General features: G+C 45.3%; 1 long non-coding RNA gene and 1 pseudogene across 1 annotated transcript in view; both read left to right on the forward strand.

The window, feature by feature from the left end:
• The first annotated feature begins 15,338 nt into the window (after nucleotides 1-15,338).
• Nucleotides 15,339-17,927, forward strand: LOC144686111 (protocadherin-10 pseudogene; annotated as a pseudogene).
• A 7-nt stretch (nucleotides 17,928-17,934) lies between these two features.
• Nucleotides 17,935-24,461, forward strand: part of LOC144685314 (uncharacterized) — a 30,544-nt gene continuing 24,017 nt past the window's right edge. Inside the window, exons 1-2 of the long non-coding RNA XR_013577710.1 lie at nucleotides 17,935-17,999; nucleotides 21,381-21,433. This is a non-coding gene — a long non-coding RNA (uncharacterized LOC144685314). The remainder of the gene's footprint in view (nucleotides 18,000-21,380; nucleotides 21,434-24,461) is intronic.

A 24,461-nucleotide genomic window follows, 5' to 3' on the forward strand; every position in this document is an offset into this window, starting at 1 on the left:
GCTGGCTTGAGTCCACAATCCTGCTCTTCCCCCATGGCTCTGCATTTTTTTTCCCTTTTCAATTATATATCCAATTCCGTTTTGAAAGATATGATTGAATCTATTTCCACCACCCTTTCAGACAGTGCATTACAGATCATCACAGCTGATTGGCTACGTTATTGATCCCTCTGCTTCATTTGTCAATTACCTTAAATCTGTGTTTTCTGGTTATCAATCTATCTGGAACGTTTTCGAACACATTTATTAATTCCCCTCTTAACTTTCTCTGCTCTGAAAAGAGCAACCCTAGCTTTTCTAGTCTTCCCATGTAACCATTCTTAGCCAAACTCTTCTACACACACCCTTTAAAAAGTACCTGGATGAGCACTTGGCACGTCATAACATTCAAGGCTATGGGCCAAGTGCTGGTAAATGGGATTAGGTAAGTAGGTCAAGTGTTTCTCATGTGTCGGTGCAGACTTGATGGGCCGAAGGGCCTCTTCTGCACTGTGTGATTCTGTGATTCACTCTTTCCAAGGCCTTGAGATCTTCCCTAAAATGTGATGCCCAGTATTGGATACAATATTCAAGAACAAGATTTTACAAAAGAAAAAAAAAATGTTGCTTTAATTAGCGAATCAATAGGCAAAAAAACTGCAGATTCTGGAAAAAGCTGGAACGCTCAGCACTTGTGAACAGGACCAGGCAAGTTAACAAACCTCCATCTCCCAGGATGATGATCGCTGATTGCTGGGCTCTGTTTCCAAGGCAGGGGGCCTATGATGGTCCATTGGTGTGCCCTCACCTCGTGTGTGACCCTAGGCACTAAAAAGCAGCTTGCTGATTGCCTGAGAGGGGAGGAGCTATCTCACCTGAGAGTATTGCCAAAACTTCAGGACTGTCCCGGAATATCCAGGAATTAAAGTTTACTCACTGCTGTGAGTGTCACATGGGTATTAGTGGTTTGGTGGAGTTGTGGTTGTACTACTGGACTAGTAATTCAAAGCCTGGACTAGTAATTTGCAAACAAGAGCTCACACCTTTACCATGGCTCTGGGCAATTAAAATTCAATTTAAAAAGAAAGAATTGCATTTACATAGCCCCTCTCATGTCGACTGAAAGCACTTTACAGCCAATGGAATGCCTCTGAAGTGAGTCACTGTTGCAAAGTAGAAAACATGGCAGCCAATTTGCCCACAGCAAGTCCCTACTAACAGTAATGTGATAATGGCCAGATAATCTGTTTTTGTGCTGTTGATTGTGGGATAAATATTGGCCAGGACAGGACACTGGGGAGAACTCCCCTGCTCTTCTTTGAAATAGTGCTGTGGGATCTTCTATGTCACCCTGAGGGGCAGACATTAACACCTCACCCAAAAGATGGCACCTCTAACAGTGTAGCACTCCCTCTACTGTACAGGACAATCAGCCTGGATTGCTATGCTCAAGTGCTGGAGTGGGACTTAAATTCACAATTGTCTGCTACCAACTGAGCCATGGCTGATTCACAAAACTGGAATAATAAAAGCTAGTTTTAAAGTAATTTTTAAAAATTCATTCATAGGATGTGGGCATCGCTGGCTGGGCCAGCCTTTATTGCCCATCCCTAATTGCCCTTGAAAAGGTGGTGGTGAGCTGCCTTCTTGAACTACTGCAGTCCATGTGGTGTAGGTACACACACAGTGCTGTTAGGGAGGGAGTTCCAGGATTTTGACCCAGCGACAGTGAAGAAACGGTGATATATTTCCAAGTCAGGATGGTGGGTGACTTGGACAGGAACTTCCAGGTGGTGGTGTTCCCATGTATCTGCTGCTCTTGTCCTTCTAGATGGTAGTGGCCGTGGGTTTGGAACATGCTGTGGAAGGAGCCTTGGTGAATTCCTGCAGTGCATCTTGCAGATGGTGCATACTGCTGCCAGTGTGCATTAGTGGAGGGAGTGAATGTTTGTGGATGGGGTGCCAATCAAGTGGACTTCATCCAGGCAAGTGGAGGGTATTCCATCAACACTCCTGACTTGTGCCTTGTTGATGGTGGACAGGCTTTGGGGAGTCACCGCAGGATTCCTGACCTCTGACCTGCTCTTGTAGCCACAGTATTTATATGGCTAGTCCAGTTCAGTTTCTGGTCAATGGTAACCCCCTAGGATTTCATAGTGGGGGATTCAGCAATGGTAATGCCATTGAACATCAAGGGGCGATGGTTGGATTCTCTCTTGTTAGAGATGGTCATTACCTGGCACCTGTGTGGCATGAAGTTTCCACTTGTCAGCCCAAGCCTGGATATTGTCCAGATCTTGCTGCATTTGGACATGGACTGCTTCAGTACCTGAGGAGTCACACATGGTGCTGAACATTGTGCAATCATCAGCGAACATCCCCACTTCTGACCTTATAATGGAAGGAAGGTCATTGATGAAGCAGCTGAAGATGGTTGGGCCTAGGACACTAGGTGACTGAAATTACTGGATTGTCATTAACAAACTATCTGGTTCACTAATGTCCTTTGGGGAAGGAAACCTGTCATCCTTACCTGGTCTGGTCTGCATGTGATGCCAAAACAACAGCAATGTGGTTGATTCTTAACTGCCTTCTGAAATGGCCTAGCAAGTCACTTAGGTCTACTCCAGAAGATAGCTCACCATCACCTTTCAAGGGCAATTGGTTAGGAATGAGCTGGCATTGCTGGTGATGCCCACTTCCATGAATAAAAAGAAAATACAGTCAGAGGAAAATCTTTGGTACATTAAAAATTTGTGTCTTTCTTTAAAATCTTTAGTTTATTAGTGATTCAAGATATTGGAGATTAGGTCAAAATAAAAAACTGTTTGCCTGACAGTCAAAGAATGTGCAATCAGGTAATGAAAAATCCGTTCATTTCCCAATTGGCCATGGGGATGGATGTGTGAGATGGGATTGTGGGGGGATGTGGCAATTGGAGGTCAAACAACAATGACTTTTATTTATATAATGCTTTTAATGCAATAAAATATTCCAAAGAATGTCACAGTGCGATGAAACCTCCAGGAATATGTCCAAGCAGAGATAGTAACTCCTATCAGCCAACCCTGCTCAAACTCTCACCAACATCTATCTGTGCACCTGTTTAACTGGGAGTCAGTAATTACCAATCATGAGCATCGGAGCCAATGTATAGCGTTCCCTTTTATGATTCCGATGAGACATGGAGAGGAACTTCAATCTTTCCTGGTGTGGATTAAACATTGGGAAGGCTGGAGCCATTGGTTCCTGTTCCAAACTCCATTCCTGTCCCTGGCAACAGTTGAAGACTAAACCAACCTATTCACAAACTTGGTGTCACATTGGACCCCAAGATAAGCTCCTGACGAAATATTCACACTATCGCTAAGGGTGCATATTTCCATCTCTGTAACATTGCTCAATTTCACCCTTGTCTCAGCTCATCTGCAGTTGAAACCCTCATTCATACCTTTGTTACCTTTGGATTTGACTGTCTGAACACAGCCCTGGCTGGTCTCCTATATACTACCCTCCATAAACTTGAGGTCATCCTAATTTCTACCGGCCTGTGCTCACTGACCTACATGGACTTGCAGTCAAGCAATATCCTGATTTTAATATTCTCATCCTTGTCTTCAAGTCCCCCCATAGCCTTGCCCCTTCTTATCTTTGTTATCTTCTCCAGCCCCACAGACATCTGAGATAACGTGAGTTCTTGAGCATCCTCAGTTTTAATTGCCCCACCATTGATGCCATATCTTTAGTTGACTAGGCCATACACCTCGCTACCTTGCTTTCCTCCTTTAAGACTCTCCTTAAAACCTACCTCTTTGACCAAACTTTTGGTCATCTGATGTCTCTTAATGTGGCTCAGTGTCATATTTTGCTTTAAAATGCTCACGTGTTGGGATGTTTTTCATTGTGTTCAAGGCGTTATACAAATATAAGTTGTTGCTGTGTGAAGTTGAGTATCGTGTTAGGGCTGTGACATTTTCTAATGCTTCAGCACTGGCCTTTCAAACACATTCCAGCATTGGCGAATGCAACTTTTCAGTCTTCCTAGTTAACAGCTCCTGTCGTGTGGCTCCAGTGATTTTTATCCTCTGTCCTTGGATTTTAGTTTCATGGGAAGCTCTGTTAACCAGGGAGGTGGTAACCTATTTAAAAATACCTGGATCAGCCCTTCTGTTCAATCAGCAGAATATATTTCATAAGTTTTCCAATGCCTCACAATCTCAAGGTTGATGTTTTATTTCAGCCTGTTTAAGGCCACTTGAAAATCTATGGTTAGCAATGGAATTACTGTAAATTTAATTTAAAGGTTTGCCGTGGGTTTGACTCAGCGTTTTGGGGTAAAGAGGGATTGACTTGCATTTAGACAGTGCCTGTTATGACCACCGGATTTATAGCCAGTTCCTGAAATAGGAGCAGAAGTAGACCATTTGGCCCCTTGAGCCTGCCCCCCCCCCCACCATTCAATAAGACCATCATGCCTGATCTTCTTGTGTTTCGATTTCCACATTCCCATCTAACCCCAATAACCCTTGATTCCCTCGCCTAACAAAAATCTATCTACCTCTGCCTTAAAAATATTCAACGACCCCGCCCTCACCACCTCCTGAGGCAGAGAGTTCCAAAGTCCCACAACCCTCTGAGAGAAAAAAATTCTCCTCATCTCTGTTTTAAAAGGGTGTCCCCTAATTTTAAAACAGTGCCCTCTAGTACTGGATTCACCCACAAGAGGAAACATCCTTTCAACGTCCACCTTGTCAAGGCCGTTCAGGATCTTGTACACTTCAATCAAGTCACCCCTCTAAACTCCAGTGGAAACAAGCCTAGTCTGTCCAACCTTTCCTCATAAGATAACCCACTCATTCCAGGTATCATGAATCATGGTCACTGTTGCTTTGTAGGGAATCCCAACAGGTCAACTTGCAAACAACACTGAAGTAATAATAATAATAAACATTATTCCGGACGCCAGGGGTAACTCCATTGCTCCTCTTCAATAAGCAATGTGTGATCTTTTAGCCCATCTGAAGGGGCAGACAGTCTTTGTTTAACGCATCGTTTAGAAGATGAGGCACCTCCGACAGCGCAGCCCTCCCTCAGCATTGCACTGGAATGTCAGGCTCAATTACATGCCCAAGTCTCTGGGGCGGAACAGGAACCGAACTGCCTTCTGACTCGGAGGGGAGAGGAGGCTGCCCACTGAAGCACAGACTGATTCCTTGGCGTGGGGATGATGGTGTCAGCATTTCAGGAGGGGAGGTGAGAAAAATTGGAAAGAGCGGGGAAAGGAAAGAGCTGAACTGAAAGAGGATATGATTAGTTTCTAATCTGTGGAAACTGAATGAGAGATCAAATGAATTTTTCCAATTAAAATGATCAGACAAGCAGCAGGGAAAGTTTAAATGTGAAGAACGAAAGACAAAGGCAGTCAATCAACGACTATAATCACCCGGCAGGGGCCTTGCAGTGTCGAGATAAGTGCAGCATCTCCGGATGCAGAGCACTTTGAAGAAAATGGGAAAATGTAATCCCAGGATAGTCTGCAGATCTGATGCAGCATTGCTGGGACTGTAAAGAATTAATACAAACTCCGGGAGTGTGAAACAATGGGTGACTCAGACAGCCCATTGCGAGATTTAAGGGGGCTTCAAATCTGAATCGATGCAAGGTTCTCATAAACACTTATTTACTTACACTTGCTTAAGAAAATAATTTCACCCCTACAGAAGGGGTGGGGCGTAATTTCTGATGGTAGCATTTATGTCATTTTAAATCTGTTAGCACTTCTGTGTTTGAACACAGGGGTAGACCATGCCTTTGTGCATTAGACATAAAATGGGTGATAGTGAACTGGCAGTCAGCCTTTCATCTCTTCCGATTTTTAATTCCATTCAGGTCAATGAATTATAGAATCATAGAAAATTACAACACCGAAGGAGGCCATTCGGTCCATTGCGCTTGTGCTGGTTCTTTGCTAGAGCTATTCAGTTCGTCCTGCTCACCTGCCCTATAGCTCTGCAAATTGTTCATCTTCAACTATTTATCCAAATCCCGTTCTGAAAGTTATTATTGAACCCGCCCTTTCAGGCAGTGCGTGTAAAAATTGGAGGGAGATGTAAAACGGATGGGCTGATTGGCCATCAAGCAAAGTGAAGATGACCACAAGGGGTCATATTTACCAATTAATTCCAGGAAAAGAACTGGGAAGTGCAGAATTTTTTTTTTAACTAAACACACGGTCGGTATGCAGAACAGATTCCCAGCGTGGATGATAGAACAAGAAACTTTAATGGGTCCCAAGAAGGAATTATACTGGTTCTTTCAGTCAACCAATGGCATTCAGGGTTATTAGTAATGCACCAAGGGTATACTGTGGATAGGTGGACTAGATGGGCCAAACATTCTCTCCTGCCTGGATCTGTTACTATGCTTGTCCAGTGAAGGAGCTGAGCCAGAAAGAGGAGGGTAACCCTGCACCCCCCAGAGGAGAAGGGGGTTACTTAAAAAATAAATTAGGAGGACGAAGAGGGGGCATGAAAAAACATTGGCGGGAAAAATAAAGGAAAATCCAAAGGTGTTTTATCAGTATATTAGGGGCAAGAGGATAACCAGGGAAAGGATAAGGCACATTAGGGACCAAAGTGTCAATCTGTCTGAGGAGCCAGAAGACATGGGGTGAGGCTTTAAATGAGTACTTTGCATCTGTATTCACTATAGAGAAGGACAATGTAGGTATAGAAATCAAGGAGGGGGACTGTGCTAAACTTGAACAAATTAGCACTGAGAGGGTGGAGGTATTAACCATTTTAGCAGGCTTAAAAGTGGATAAGTCCCCAGGCCCAGGTGAGATGTATCCCAGGCTGCTGTGGGAGGCAAGGGAAGAGATTGCAGGGGCCCTGATATTAATTTTCAAATCCTCTCTGGCCACAGGAGAGGTGCCAGAGGACTGGAGGACAGCTAATGTGGTACCATTATTCAAGAACAGTGGTAGGGATAAACCAGGAAAATATAGGCCAGTGAGTCTAACATCAGTGGTAGGGAAACTTTTGGAAAAAATTCTGAGGGACAGAATTAATCACCACTTGGAGAGGCAAGCATTAATCAAAAATAGTCAGCATGGCTTTGTCAGGGGGAGATCATGTCTTACAAATTTGACTGAATTTTTTTGAGGAGGTGACTAGGTGCGTAGATGAAGATAGTGCAGCTGATGTAGTCTACATGGACTTCAGTAAGGCTTTTGACAAGGTCTCACATGGGAGAATGTTCAAGAAGGTAACAGCCCATGGGATCCAGAGCAATTTGGCAAATTGAATCAAAAATTGGCTTAATGGCAGGAGGTTGTTTTTGTGACTGGAAGCCTGTGTCTAGTGGCGTACCACAGGGCTCGGTGCTGGGTCCCTTGCTGTTTGTAGTGTACATTAAAGACCTAAACATAAATGTAGGAGGTATGATCAGTAAGTTCGCAGATGACACAAAAATTGGAGGTGTGGTAAATAGAGAGGAGGGAAGCCTTAGACTACAGGATGATATAGATGGGCAGAACAGTGGCAAATGGAATTTAATCCTGAAAAGTGTGATGTGATCCATTTTGGGAGGACCAACAAGACACGATGAATGGTAGGACCCTAGGACGTTGGTGTACATGTCCATAGATCCTTGAAGGCTGCAGGACAGGTAGGTAAGGTGGCTAACGAGGCATATGGGATACTTATCTTTATTAGTCGAGGCATTGAATACAAGAGCAGGGAGGTTATGATGGAGCTGTATAAAATATTAGTTAGGCCACATCTGGAGTACTGTGTGCAGTTCTGGTCACCACACTATAGGAAGGATGTGATTGCACTGGAGAGGGTGCAGAGGAGATTCACCATGATGTTGCCTGGGCTTGAGCGTTTCAGCTATGAAGAGAGATGAGATAGGCTGGGGTTATTTTCCTTAGGGCAGAGAAGGCTGAGGGGGACCTGATAGAGCTATACATAGGGGCATAGATAGGGTAGATAGGAAGAAACTTTTCCCCTTAGTGGAGGGTTCAATAACCAGGGGGCTTAGAGTTAAGATAAGGGGCAGAGGCTTAGAGGGGCTTGAGGAAAAGGTTTTTCACCCAGAGGGTGGGGGTATCTAGAACTTACTGTCTAGGGAGGTGGTAGAGGCAGGAACCTTCACAACATTTAAGAAGTATTTAGATAAACACTTGAAACACAATGACAAACAGGGCTGGGGGTCAAGTGCTGGAAAATGGATTAGAATAGATGGGGGCTTGATGACTGGCTCGGACACAATGGGCTGAATGGCCTCCTTTGGTGCCGTAAAACTCTATGACTCTATCGAAATATGGGTGGCAGCTGGATTTTCCAACTGGTATCAGTGGCTGAGTTGAGAAGCTGAGAGTAGGGTAATAGGAATCATCCAGTGATCCTGCTCCATAACCACTAATGAGCTGGAAGTGTGTCTGCTGGGTGAGGACAGAATCAGGCTTGGCTTGTGATCCCCTTTCACAGAATCACAGAATCACACAGTGCAGAAGAGGCCCTTTGGCCCATCGAGTCTGCACCGACACGTGAGAAACACCTGACCTACCTACCTAATCCCATTTACCAGCACTTGGCCCATAGCCTTGAATGTTATGTTGTGCCAAGTGTTCATCCAGGCACTTTTTAAAGGATGTGAGGCAACCCGCCTCCACCCACCTCCCAGGCAGTGCATTCCAGACCGTCACCACTCTCTGGGTGATGTTTTTCATCACATCCCCCCTAAACCTCCTGCCCCTCACCTTGAACTCATGGTCGAATAGCCCATTGCTCACTTGGTTGAGGTAACCGAAGTCACCCAGGCCTATGGAAATGGAAGTTGTGAATGGGAAAGATGGGGAAGTGGCAAGGAAATTATTCTATATCTCCAGAGGACAGATGGAGTGATATTCAACCACAGCCTAGCTGAATGCCTATTAATAGGTCATTTCAGTTTGATGGATTCGGAACCTATATTTGAACCACACAGAAACAGGAATTGGCTGGATGTTAGGTGATTCTTCTTTTCCCAGAGGTTAGTGAGTCTCTGGAAGGCATTGCCAGCTAGTGTGGTTGGTGCTGACTCTCTGCAGGCCTTCGAGAGGGCTCCAGCAGAGATCACATCATGTAGAAGGTAAGTGTATTGACAATAAATGTACACGTGGTCAACGTAACTGCTCATTAGGTTTTAATCACCCAGGGGAGCCAGAGAGGAAATTTACTACATTTTGTTTCCCTTATTGTTCCTGATTCCACCCCCCCCCCCACCCCCACCAAGCCCACCTCCACCACTGCCACCGCCATTTTGCCTTTTCTAGGAGACTAATAACTGTGGGAGGGAGTGTTTAGTCAATATGTTCCAGACATTGTGGTGTGTGGGGTAAGCTTGGTGGACCAGCTGATCTTTTTCTGCCTGTCATTTTCGATAGTTGATGCATTCATATTACACTGAAAATGTATGAGGTGTTTTTACATTATATTGAGAATGTGTGGGGGGATTTGTGCATTCTACTGAGAATGTGAGAGATATTTTACATTACTGGGGGAATGTGTGAGGGGTTTATATATTCTAACGAGAATGTACAAGGGGTTTGGATGTTAATTTGATCATTTGTAAAATCACATTACTGTGTTAGTGTGCAGATGTTGTGATATGAGTGAGATCCCTTCTAGTTTCTTGCCAATTTATAAATGCAAGGATTCATTAGTAAATCTGATTTGTTCTCAATTGTTCTTGATTAATTTCTCTCATTAATTACACAGTCTATGGCTGGATTAACACATCTGACATTTAAGTGGCTCATTGGTTGTTTAGGAAACATCAAAGGATCTTTACTGCAGGTGTACAGTGATTGCCTACATTTATTCTTAACACATCACAGAATAGCATTCTCTGGAATTGCACGCTTCAAATATGATTGCATTGGCAGCACACTATGTTTGAAAGAGAGCATGTATTTTGGTCAAGTTTTGATTAAATAGGATAGTCATACTTTTGTTAACTAATTAACTACATGCAGTCCAAATGATATACGAGATGTAACTGAAAACTTGACATTGCTTTACAAGTTCTGCAATCCATTTTGAGGAACTGCAAAATGGTTCAATACATAGAACAATACTTATTCAATAGAGGCTGCATAACAGCAGGATAATCCATTGTAAGGAAGGTTCTCTGAGCTGCTCAGGGAGATGTGAAAGAAAGAAGGATATCAAAAACTTACATTTTTATAGCACCTTTCACAACCGCGGGATGTCCCAAAGTGCTTCACGGCTTTAATAAATTTAAGCAAATCAGATTTACCACTGCGTCCTTGCACCTTATAAAGTGTAAGAAATTAGCAGGAACTTCACTCATGTCTTACACTTGGCTGTCCATTAGCACCAATACAGAGTAGTCATGGATGTAAGGGATGAAATGCAACAGCCAATGTGTGCACAGCAAGCCCTCACAAGCAAGAATGTAATAATGACCAGATAATCTGTTTTAATGATGTTGGTTAAGGGATAAACATTGGCTAGCACACTGGGAAGAACTTTTCTGCGTTTCTTTGAAGAAAGCCATGGTATATGTTCTAACTACCTGAAAGGACAGGCTGGGCCTAAGTTCAACTTATCTGGAGGATACACCTCTGACAGTACAGCAGTTTCTCAGCACTGTTTTGACAGTGTCAGCCTGGACTATGTGACCCAGATTTCTGGGCTAAAACTGATGACTTTCATGCATCAAAGGCAAGAGTGTTATCATCTGAGCCACAGCTGACACCCTGTTTAGATTTGGTCCTGTTGCTCCTGCTAATGATCTGCGTTCACAAAAGGTGCAGAATGTATAATGTTCTGTACAGCTGGTCACTGTGGATAAGGTGAAGAAAGTTTTACATTCCTGAGAAGGTTTCTTAAGTCACTAACAGTCTGGTGATTCTGTGCTTTAGGTCATTAATATTCCAGACGCCACTGCCCTCTATATTAGTCCATTGGTATTACTGATAATCATAAATTCACAGGATTTAAGATAAATCCTTTCATCCAAACACATTTAATCTGATGTAGATTTTTGTTTACCCTGATTAGAGTTTAATGTTAGTTATACACATGTTCCAAAGGGCAGGAACAAGTAAGTGAGGATATACGTGGAATTCCAAAATCATATGTGAAACATATATTTCTGTAAGACTGAAATGGTATATTGAACTGCCAGTGCCACATATAAATGTTCTTTAATCAGCCAACAGGCATGTGCCCAGGCTAAGGCTGGTAATAATTGACTTCAAGACAAATCAAAGATTTAAAATGAAACACTGATCCCATGGTGTATTTTAATCAGAAGGTACAATTACTGAGTACCATCTGCTAACATTGGAAAGCATTTATGAGTGTAGCTGAAAACAATATCTTAAACCCAGGTCATGTTGTAATATTGTTGGTTGGAACATGTTTCTGATTAAAGTGATAGTTGAGGCTTTCCCTGTGTATTGGATTACAGCAGGGTCTTTCTTTGACTGGCACTGTTATTCAGCAGCACCAGAATCTTTCCAAATGTTTACATTTCTGTTTTGGTGACCAGAAGCTAGCAATGAAGAATTTAGATGCCAATGAGTTGAATTTCAAGACAACAATAGCTTGAGAGTGAAAGGGATCCCATGCTCCTAGCTTTACTCTGTGACCATCAGCAGTTCTGGACATTGAAGCATATTTTCATGTTTTGAGTTTGAGGCACATGTATAAAGTTCTGCTGAAAGGTCATCGACCTGAAATGTTAATTCTGCTTTTCTCTCCACTGATGCTACCTGACCTGCTGAGTATTTCCAGCAATTTCTGTTGTTCTTTCAGGTTTCCAGCATCTGCAATATTCTGCTTTTTTGATATAAAGTTTTAACTCTGGTTGGGATCCCTCCAATTGATCACAACAGTAATTTAATGCATTGTATAACGTTTATGGTTACATCATATCTCTCCTTTGATTATTTCTTTCAATTAGTCTTTTTAAGAATTGCACATTAGCATGAAAGTAAAATACCACAGATACTGGAAATCTGAAATAAAAACAGAAAATTCAGAAAATCCTTAGCAGATTGGGCAACATCTGTGGAGAGAAACAGAGTTAAATTTTAGATATCTGACCTTTCATCATCAGTTTTCATGAAGAGCCATCGGCCTGAAACATTAATTCTGTTTCCCTCCACAAATGGTGCCTGACCTGCTGAGTATTTCCGGTATTTTCAGATTTCATTAATTATTGCACATTAATAGGTATGTGATTTCTACACACTAACTCCAGTTAGGGAGCTTACTCTGTGGTTCATTTTCAAATGAAGGTCTGGATCTGAAATGATTAAAGCACTTTGTGAACAGATGAGGTTATTTCTCAAACTGTTTGGGTTCAGCTGTAGGAAATAAGTGAAAGACAACTTAATTTCTTCTGGTAAATGTTGAAACTCTTTCGAGTTATCAACAGTCACAGATTGCAACTCTTTAGAGTACAATCACAGTTCTTGGTTTCCGGGAGTGGGACATGAACCCACAACCCTCTGATTCAAAGGCGAGGGTGCTATGAACTGAGCCACAGCTGACACCTCATGGTAAATGTTGAAGATGTAAAGCTGCTCTGATTGAGAAAATCACAAATTGGACAAATATGAGGGAATGTTGATTGTTCAAATTATAAAGGACAATTGTTCTCTTAATGAGTGGACCAGATTATCCACTGAGTAATTGATGCATTCAGAGCAGGTCCCATATTCAATCCTCTGATTTAGCTGAATTCTGCTGGGATAACAGTTGGGAGCTGAGGGTTGGGTGTAATTACATTTTCCCAGTATAGGCACAAGGGACATTCATCAAGATTCCTGCTCCTTGTGGCTAGTAAGTAACTTGTGGAGAAATGTTTGTGTACTTGGACATCAGCTCAAAGACAAGACTATGTTCAGCTATAAAACAACAAATATCTTCCATTTATATAGCACCTTCAATGACCTAAGGATGTCCCAAAGCTCTTTACAATCAATGAAGTACTTCTGAAATGCAGTCATCATTCCACTCTCCAAGGCTACTTTGACAGCAAGCTCTGAATCCTCAACCCTAGAAGAAAAGGGGTATCAGATGCATGGGAACACCACCAACTGCAAGTTCCCCTCCAAGCAACACGCCATCTTAACTTGGGACTATATCATCATTCCTTCACTGTGGCTGGGTCAAAATCCTGGACCTCCCTCCCTAACAGCACTGTGGGTGTACCTACACCATATGGACTGCAGCGGTTCAAGAAGGTGGCTCATCACCACCTTCTCCAGGGCAATTAGGGATGGCAATAAATGCTGGTCTAGCCAGCGGTGCCTACTTTCCAGAAATGAATAGAAAAATGTAGGAAACACTGCTGGTACTTTGTGCACAGCATTGTTCCACAACTAACAATGTGATAATGGCAAAATAATATTATTTCAGTGATGTTGGCCCAGGGATAAATATTGGTGCCAGGACACTGGGGAGAAGTCCCTTGCTCTTCTTTGAAAATAGTGTCGCAGGATGGTTTGAGGACCAAGAGTAGAGAATGTTTCTCAGTTTAACAGCGCAGCATTCCCTGGAGTCTTAGCCTAAATTTTATGGTAAAATCTCTGGGGTGAGACTTGAACCCACAACTTTTAAGATAATTGGCAAAAGGACAAGAGAGGAGATGTGGATTTATTTTTAACACAGTGAGTTGATAGGACCAGCAATGCAGTGCCTGAAAAGGCTTCATTAGTAACTTTTAAAAGGGAATTAGATATAGACATGAAAAGGAAAAATTTGCATGGCCATAGGGAAAGAGCAGGAGACTGGACTAATTGAATAGCTCTTTCAAAGAGCTGACACAGGCCTAATGGGCCTAATGGCCTCATTTTTTGTTGTATGACCATGATTCTAGGAAAGCAGTGGAAAGGGAATATTGCGAGAGAAAATGACATTATTTGACAATTATAAGTGGAAAGTGCTGCTCTTCATGAACTTTATATCTTCATAGGTGTGTTTTCCCCAATATTTCTTATATCACAGAAGTAATTAAAAAAGGTAAACAGTTGTGCTATGATTAACTAATAGCGATAAAAAAACAGTCAATTCCCGTTACATTGGTCCTAGCAGAATGATTTAAAAAAAGATCAGATTTGCTGATAACTGCAATGACTTTGCCTATTCTAGTCAGAAACTAATCAGAAAACATAACCAGTCCTCAACTGTGAAATTTACATTGTATAGTGCAAGAGTTGGAATTACATTGTTCTGTGTTACTACACATGTAATTTACTTGCACAGAAGTTTCAAAATTGAGAAACCTAGATGAGGGACAAAGGGCCACAGCATAGAATAGCACCAAGGCTGAAACACAGACCTGCATTTTTATAGCCTTTAATGACGAAAGGTTTTACTGAGTGAAGTACTTTTCAAGCTTCGTCACTTTGTATACATTCAAATTATACACAGCAAGATCCCACAAACTGAAATGGATAATGGAAATCTGTTTTTAGGTGTTGGCTTACGGACAAATAATAGACGAGGTGCCCTTAGGGGACGTTTCATTGCTTCTAAAGGATCTTTTACGTTCACCCGAGAGGACAAACAAATGCGCAGTTTAATATTCCATTGGAAAGAGGGCAGCTCTGACTGTGCAGCACCTCCTCAATACCGCATTGGAGTGTTCATGTGAATTTTTTTGCTCGTGTCTCTGGAGCGGTGATTGAACCCATAACCTTCTGACTTAGAAGCACTCAAAGAGTGCTACCAACTAGAGAACGGCAGGCATATAAATTGTAGGCGAGAAAGCTGGGGAAAACGAGATCTCACTATTAGAGGGCGCCAAGCTTGGCTTTATTTGCATCTAAGATAACAATGTTTGCCATTTTGCTACATAACAATCCCGATTACTTTTATTATACGCAGGAATCTATGTGGGACATTGGTGAGACCTGATGAGGTCCTATAAATACAAGCTTAAGTACATTAATGCCTGCGTTACGCTTTTCGAAATTCCGTTGTTAAATGAAGCAGGTAGTTCCAGAGGGAGGCAGAAGCTCGGGGACAATGGGTCGAAGCAACACCACGAATAACAATCGTTCTTAAGACGCCCGGAGCGCTGGTGTTGGAGCGAGTACCTCGATGGTGCTGTTCCTCCAATGAGGTGCTGAAATGCAGCTGGGGAGCTGGGGAGCTTCCCGCCCTCCCTTCCCTTCTCAACATTAATCAGGAGCACAGGAGCGAGCGAGGAGCAGTGCTCAGACCAACCCTAGGCTGTTTAAACACATCGGACGTGGGGGGTGGGTGGGGGCGGGTGCACTCAGAGATCAGTGGAGATTCGGGCCGGAATGTGCGGGGCTGGAGACTCTCACGATACGGTCACATCGGCGGGTCCGCTCGGATCCATCCAAAATCCTGCTTCAAGATCTGAAAAAAAAGAGAGAAAGTTTTACATGAAAATAGATGGGAGCTCACTTCTGGATCCAGTACCGAATGATGTAAGTCGATAACGACTGGGTGATTCACAGTGATATGGCTAATTCGGCTGGAAGCCGGATATGCAAAGGTTTCGTGTTATTTTTATTGAGGCTGGTGAGCTTTTTGGATGGAGCGAGAGGGCAGATCCGCTATTCGATTCCCGAGGAGTTGAAACACGGAGCTTTCGTTGGGAATATCGCCGACGACCTGGGATTAAACGTGGCCGAACTGTCCGCCCGCAGGTTCCGGATAGTGTCCAGTGCCCGCAAGCAATATTTGGAGGTAAATTTGGAGAATGGGATATTGTTTGTGAATGAAAAGATCGACAGAGAACAACTGTGCGGGCTGAAACCCACCTGTTTCCTTAACCTTGAAGTTGTGATCGAAAACCCTTTGGAACTCTACCAGGCTGAAATCGAGATCCTAGACGTGAACGACAATGTTCCCAGTTTCCCCAACAGTCAGGTCAAGTTGGAGATCACCGAGTCGGCGGCTCCGGGAGCTCGCTTCCCTCTGGAAAGCGCGCACGATCCGGACGTTGGCACCAATTCTCTCCGCACCTACCGGCTCAGCCCGAACGAACACTTCGTCCTGGAGGTGCAGACCCGGAGCGAGCGCAGCAAGTTCCCGGAGCTGATCCTGGAGAAGCCCCTGGACCGGGAGCAGCAAGCCCTTCACCGGCTGCTGCTGACCGCCCTGGACGGAGGGATCCCGGAGAAATCCGGGACCGTTCGCATCACCGTCAACGTGCTGGACGCCAACGACAACCTCCCGGTCTTCGAGCAGGCCGTCTACACGGTGAGGTTGCCGGAAAACGTGCCCAGGGGGACTCTGGTCATCCAACTGAATGCCACGGATTTGGATGAAGGCACCAATGGCCGAATAGTTTACTCGTTCGGTAACCACGCGCACGAGACGGTACGGGAGTTGTTCTCGGTGGATCCGCAAACGGGACAGGTCAGAGTGAAGGGGGTGTTGGATTATGAGGGGAGTCCGGTCCATGAGATCTTTGTCCAGGCCAAGGACATGGGGCCGAATGCAGTGGCTGCCCATTGCAATGTGATCGTGGAGGTCCAGGACGGGAACGACAACTGCCCGGAGATAATCCTCACCTCCCTGTCCAGCCCGGTCCCCGAGGACGCTTCCCCGGGCACGGTCATCGCTCTGATCAGCGTGACGGACCGGGACACCGGGGCTAACGGTAGGGTCAGCTGCCGCCTCACCGGGAGCCTCCCGTTCAAGCTGCTGCCGTCCTTCAAGAAGTACTACACCCTGGTCACCGAGCGGCGGCTGGACCGCGAGGAGGTGCCCGAGTACAACATCACGGTGACGGCCAGGGACAGCGGCTCCCCACCGCTCTCCAGCAACCGGACCATCAGGGTCAGGGTGTCGGACGTGAATGACAACCCGCCCCGTTTCACCCGACCCTCCTACACGGTTTATGTGACGGAGAATAACGCCCCGGGAGCCTCGATTTGCTCCGTGAGGGCGGAGGATCCCGATTTAAACCAGAATTCCTACCTGTTCTACTCGATCCTGGAGGAAGAGATCCAGGGAATGTCCATCTCCACCTACGTGTCCATAAACTCCGACAACGGCAACGTCTACGCCCTGCGCTCCTTCGACTACGAGCAACTCAAAGAATTCCAGATCCAAATTCAGGCGCAGGACACCGGCTTTACGCCGCTCAGCAGCAACACGACCGTCCACGTCTTCATCCTGGACCAGAACGACAACGGGCCGGTCATCGTGTCGCCCTTGCCGCGGAACGGCTCGGTGGCAGCGGAGACGGTGCCCCGCTCGGCCGAGGTGGGGGACCTGGCGGTCAAGGTGACGGCGGTGGACGCGGACGAGGGGCAGAACGCGAGGCTCTCCTACCGGCTGCTCCGGGCCACCGACCGGGGGCTCTTCAACCTGGAGATCCACACGGGGGAGATCCGGATGGCCCGGCGCTTCAGCCTCAAGGACTCCCCCCAGCAGACCCTGATTGTCCAGGCCAAGGACAGCGGGGTGCCCCCGCTCTCCTCCACCGTCACCATCCTGTTAACTGCGGGAAACAGCGTCCCGGACCCGCAACCGGACTTCACCAGGGAAACCGAGCTCAGTTCGGATTTAACCTTCTACCTGATCATTTCCCTGGGCTCCATCTCCTTCCTCTTCCTCCTGGCCATCGTGGTCCTCGCTCTCATCCGGTGTCACCGGGACAGGATCCGTGCTTACGCCTGCCCGCCGCTCTCTTCCTGCTGCGCCGCAACCTGCTTAACCCGCAGGAGGAACTCGGCCGAGATCTTCAAGAAGCCCGACGTGAACCTCCAGCTGGCAGCCGGTGCCAAGCCGGCAGCCAACGGCGCCGAGCTCGGCGGCTGCCGCCTCCCCTCCCAGGCTTACCGCTACCGGGTGTGCCTGACCCCGGAATCGGCCAAGAGTGACTTCATGTTCCTGAAGCCCTGCGGGCCGGCCACCCCGCCCAGTAACAATCATGCCCGCGGCTGCGACGTCCGAGTGGCCGGATGGAGTGGTCTGGCGGTCAGCGCTGAGACCAAGGCGCCGGGTGAGGTGAGGCTGCACCCTTCCAACTCGCTGCCGAGCGCTTTGCCAGTGTCGGAAATTGAGCCGAATCATTTATTTTCCTGGATTGATCGCTATTACATTTCACCCTCGCTCACAACTCATTACAACCTCCTCCGAAAGAGCTGTGCTGCCTATATTAGAGCCATACAACCCAGAAAGCGGCCATTCGGGCCATCTTCCTTGTTCCGGCTTTTTGAAAGACCTATCCAGTTAGCCTCACCCCTCTCCTCCTCCCACCACCCCCCCTACCCCCAAACACACATACTGTTCTTTCTCCTCAGACCTGCAAAGTTTGCCTTTCTAGCTTATGTCCTGCTGAAAATTACTGTTAAATCTGTTCGTTCCAGTCAGGCTATTCCAGATCCCTTCCGAAGAAAAATCTCCTCATCACCTCTCACACACACAGACACACACACACTCGCACACATACACCCACACAGAGACACACATGCACATACACATACAGACATACACACTCGCACACATAGACGCACACAGACACCCATGTTGAATTTCCTCATCGAACCTCACACGTAGACATATATGGTATAGCATATCGCTATAGCATGCAGGACTACGGGCCAAGTGCTGGTAAATGGGATTAGAATAGATAGGTGCTTGATGGCCGGCACGGACACGATGGGCCGAAAGGCCTGCTTCTGTGCTGTATAACTCTATATACGTGAACCTCATTAGCAGGAAGCTGCATCAATGGAAAGATGTTCCTTATGTATAAATATTTGGTCCCCATTACAATATCCCACCCAGGGTTATTCGTTTCAAATTACAGTTTACACTTACCTAGCAGGTGACTTGTATTGAATTTATAGCTTTATGGGGAGGTGGGGGGGGTGGGGGGGGTGGGGTGTGGGGAGGGTTGCTGTTGACTTCATGTCCCACCCGAGCGAGGAGACGGAGTGCCTCATTGCTAGCTGTGCAATCATAGACCAAATTCCGCCCCACCTCGTTCACACACTGACTGTTCTCACATTATCAATATCTGTCTTTTAATCTTAACCTGTTACATCGAAGCCTCGTGCGGATCCCGCTGTCATTTATATTATTAGCAAGTTTATTAGCAATCATGGTTTCAACAGGAGAGATCTGCAACATTTGTTCCTTGCTACCACAGGCACCGAAAACGGACAGTCATTTTGGGGCATCTCGCTACACAGTCTAAGATCCTGAATGGCTTATCACGCCGACTGTCCCAACCGGGGTAGATTTGATCTGTGCGTTACAATTAGCGAAACCGTAGCCGCCTTAACAAAGAGCGGTCTATTTCACCATAACCTTGCTGACAAAGGAATTATTCGCCCATAGCCATTACTTTGGGGTTTTGCCCGGTCCTTAGATAACAAGAAATGTACTCCTGGCGCGATTGCAATCACGCCCATGTCGAAATATATTAACAACAAGTCCGACCTATACATTCGGCGCTAAGGCAGATCAGTGTTAACCAATGTCACTGACCCCCCCCTGCACTTCCACCGTGATCTGATTCAGTGGGGATGTTGGACGCTCCACACGGACTCGAGGGCGAGCACTTGATCAGACACCGATGCCCCCAGGCCCTGAAAGAGACATTTCATTACCCGGCAGTCATCAATCACAATACTTTGTGTCACTTTTTTTGTTGAAAGGTTTTTATTGCAGCTTCGAAGAGACGGGTTGAAAGTAGCTGTTCCTGCAATACGGCGATGTGTACACTCGCCAGCGGAGTCAGCCTACAGTATTCTTCTCGCTTTATTCGTTAGCAGCGAGATACAGGGTTGGAGAGGGGGGGGGGAGGTGAGATAAACAGCTGGAAACTATATTCCTTTATAGCGACAGCAGACTGAGCTGACTATTATCCACGGGGCTTTTAATTCAGTTTGAATTGATTTGAAGGAGGTTGTGGTATTGTGCCTTGGTGTAGTTAGCACCTTGTATTACCATAGAATCTTAAAGCCTAGAGGGAGGCCACTCGGTCCATCGCATCCGTACTGGCTCTCTGAAAGAGCTACTGTGTCCCACTTCCTCACTCCATCACTCTGCATTTTTCCTGATCAAGTATTTGTCTAATTCCCTTTGGAAAGTTACCAGTGAATCTGCCTCCGCCGCCCTTTCGGGCAGTGAATACGGATGCAACATAATCGACTGTTCTCAACCTCGCTTTGTTTCCCCGTATTTTACTAATAGATTCAAAACTGCTGGAAAAAAAATTTCTCTCTTGCTGTCACAGCATCCATTCCGCTGTCATTAATTTCCAATTAGTTCATCTCGTTCGCCAAACACAACCAATCTGCGTGTTATCAGATTGTGTTATGTGAGGTGATGGCGGGGGGGAATCATTGCTAATGGCACAGTTTGTGTTGATCCGATACGATCTGTAGCACGCTGTCCCTTCACCCACATTATAGTCCTGTGTAAATCAATTGGACTGGGGCATATATCAAAGGCTTCCACAGCAACAGAATTAATATTCAGTCGGATGAATAATACTCACACGCCTTAATACAAGCCTTTTCCCCGACTGTCTTGGGAACATCCATTTCCTTATATTGTCAAACTGATAATCTCAATTAATATTGATGTGCAGAGGAATTGGGATCTCGAGAGCAGAGATATATGTGTGTGTGTGTATGAGAGAGAAAATATCCCGGTGGTTGCTCCGGGTTGTCTTTGTGTCAGTTGCATAAGAAAATGCATTATTTAAATTTGGATTTCGAGTGCAAATTATCTGAAACCATGTGTAGAGACAGTTTATTTTTGAGAAGAAAGGATTCCGACAGCTAGTGCCGCGCCGGAGAAGGCTTCATAAACCCGCAAACACGCATTTAATTAACGTCAAATGCGGTTCCATCAAAATTATTGGCTTCAAAAGTGCAGCGTGCAAAACACAAATACAAATGATTCAGTTTACAGATTTTCTTTGTGCTCTGACCTTGAACTGCTCTTCCCGCTAGCGCTCTGAAACATTGGTACTGCGGTTAATCCGTCCAATTATTGGCACGGTTTAATTAGCGGTTAACCCTTTCGAGGCTCTGTTCACTGTCGATCGGGTGATAAAAAAAAACCAATGGACCCAAACAACAGGTCGCCCTCTTGAAGAGAGCGGTGTGGTGGCGGTCAGGCAGATCTTCCCCTTTGCATCCTCGGTGTATATTTTACCCTTCACGGCGCCGCATTTGGACTGGGTGCGTTCCGAGGCTGGTGTTGCTAACTTTTAACAGGGGGAGAGAAGTGGATTAGCCGAGATTACACAGATTGTAAACAATTCCTCTTTCCCTCCCTGAAATACACATGCAAACAGTCTCAAGTCTTGGTGTGTTGTCTGCATTGGCGAGTAGATACAAAACAAATAGGCCCTGTTGTGTTTTTCAGGTTAAACAACAAAACACTGACTACCCGCCTTTCCAAAGAAATGTTGGCCTCAGGTACTAAAGCTTTCCTCAACTCATTCCCATCTCCATGCTTTTTAGCTGCTCTCTCTCTCTCTCTCTCTCCCTCTGCCTGTTTTGTTTGGTTTCGCTTCATGTTGTCACCATTAAGCCTTGTTCCTTTGGATTAAAGTTCCTTTACACATTTATCTCTCTCTCTCTCTCTCTCTCTCGCTCATACCTAGTCTCACACTGCGGTTTTTTCTTTATTATTTATGTTCATTCACAGCTCATGGGACCCGGAGGAGACGGGAATCCAACACGATGGGCAGATGGAGTCAGGCAAAGTGCGGTCAGCGGTCACCACACCAACCGGTGAATACTCAGGGGAGAGTGGGGTGACTAAGGGAGGCAGCTTGAATATAAACACCGGCACTGGCAGGCGTTTCTGTTATTCCAACTATTCACATCACTTATTTATGAAAACATTTTGACACACTTTGACGTGACTGCTAAAGCGGGTTTAATGATTGCTTAAGGGACCCGCTGGGTGGGAAATCTAAAGGATAACATTCAAGCTCCCATAAATACAGCTGTGTTTGCTTTGCTGTCTCTTGCTCTGGCTTTTAATATAATTTTATATTTTATTTCAACAATCCGGTAAATTGTCACTCAGATCAGCGGCCGAACTGAAGTGGGGGCTGGTGGGGGGGGCGAGTCAGTCAAATTACTGGTGACTATTATTTTTTTTATATTTAATATTTCTCACTTGCTTTCACAGTGCTCCTGTTTTAGTAAGTACAACTTTTACCTCGCCGTTATGGTAGAGAATAGGGACCTTTTTTCCACTCGGAATGTAACTCTGATGTTACTTGTCGGTACGTTTCTCAGTGTCCGAGGACTGATGGTTGTCACTGATCATTTCATGTGCGCCTTTCTCAGTGTTTTCTCAAAGCCTGAAACAGACAGAGGCTCAGGAAACGAGGACACTGAGCACAACACTGAGGTTTTATAAAACATTTAACATCCATTAGTTAAATTATTACTTATTTAAAGTAAATTTTTATTGGCCCAATCTTCAAGTGTATCCACCTGGGAGAATTTGTAACGGTGTTAAAGCTCCTTTCCTGTGCGGTGTTAGGGTATCAGCATCTCCGTTTTTTTTCATTCCCACATTAAGGGCGGTACAGTCTCCACAATGAGTGGGGCAAAGTATAGCTCGGTATTGTTGATTATTAAGGATTGCCGGACACGAGCAGAAAATGGTGTTGTTCATGGCCATAGCCGTAATGCAGCAGGCGAACTCAGCGGGTCCACCTATTTTACCAGCCTAATCTATCTGTCTCTGTATGTCTTCTTCTTCCAGTCCCTCTTTCCGTGTGTCTCTCCCTCGACGTCTCCCCCTCCAACACTCCCTCTGTGTTGTGTGTGCGCGCATGTCCCTCAACCAATCCCTCTTTCTGTGTGCCTCTCTCCCTCTTCCTCTAACAGCCTCTCTGTGTATGTCTCTCTCTCTTGGACCTCTCTCTGTTTATCCCCCCGCCCCCACCACTAACAGTGACTCTGTGCGTGTGTGTGCGTCTCTCTCTTTTCGAGTCACTCTATCAGTATGCTTCTCTCCCTCTTTGTCGCCCCCCTCTAACATCCACTCTGCGTGTCTCTCTGCCTCTCCCTTTGTCTCTGTATGTTTATTTCCCTTTCACTCTCTCTCTCCCTCCCTCTGTCTCTTCCCTTTGTCTTTCTCTCTATGTTTCCCTGTCTGTCTCTCACCCACTCTCTTTGTATGTCTCTCTCTCTGTGCCTCGGTCATTAATTCAATCCAACAAGGGTTAGCAGCAAAGCGTTCGTCACTTCTAAACCAGTTAAATCTGCATGACCACCCTGATTATGTTAATGTCAGCAGTGTTCATTAAAATAACAAAATCATAAGTAATGAAAACAGTAGAATGAAATTAATGTGATGAGATTTTGAAATCCATGCATCTATTTTATGCAGGAGTAACCCTGAAAGGGACATCTTAAGGGAATGAAAGAACCTTAAGGGTAGTGAAAATCTGTTTATGGGGGCCCCCAGGAAGAAATGGGACACAGGATGAAATTCAGATGAGGGGAAGTGGTTATTGGGCAGATGACATTTAACTATATTGCACAGAGGTGATGAATGATTACAATAGATCCTGTAGCAACAAGACAAACCAGAAACCTTCACAATCTCAAGAAGGAGTGAGACAGGCATTTGGAGACACCATTACCTCTGAAGTCCATTAAAGGTCTATCTTTGGCCATCTCCTATTTCTCACCTGTATGCTGGCCCTTGGCAACAACATCCAAAAATACAGAGACAAATGTATGTTGACAGCAATTGGCTTTACCGCAGTACGATCTCTCTTGACTACTCCATTGCCTCTGGACTGTCAGGCTGTTTCCCATCCATCTCCCAATGAGCTGCAATTCCCCCCAATTAAACATTGGGCAAACTCGAGCCATTGCTTTTGGTCCTTGCCACAAACTCTGCTCCCTCATCACCAATTCAATCTGGAACATTGACATACAATTTGATCCTGAGATGAGCTTCTGACCCCATTTTACCTTCATCGCTAAGAACTCCTGGTTTCACCTGTTAGGGGGAGGTGCTGGCAGTGGTATAGTCACTGGACTGGTAATCCAGAGACCCTGGGTAATGCTCGAATCCCACCATGGCAGATGGTGAAATGTGAATTAAATTTAAAAAAAACCTGGAATTACAAGTCTGATGATGATCATGAAACCATTTCCAATTGTCATAAAGACCCATCTGGTTCACTAATGTCCTTTAGGGAAGAAAATCTGCCACCCTTACCTGGTCTGGTCTACATGTGACTCCAGACCCATAGCAATGTGGTTGACTCTTAAAAATGTCGTCTGAACAAGGCCAATTAGGGATGGACAATAAATGCTGGCCCAGCCAGCGAAGCCCACATCCCATATGAATAAAGGAAAGCTGTCTGTCAACTCCCTGCCTGCCAGGCCCCATGCCAGCTTAACTGCAGCTGAAAACATCACCTATGCTTTTGTTAACTCTGGACTTGACTATTCCAATGCTCTC

This window comes from Cetorhinus maximus, chromosome 10 (assembly GCF_964194155.1).
Source record: "Cetorhinus maximus chromosome 10, sCetMax3.hap1.1, whole genome shotgun sequence".
Lineage (NCBI taxonomy): Eukaryota > Metazoa > Chordata > Chondrichthyes > Lamniformes > Cetorhinidae > Cetorhinus > Cetorhinus maximus.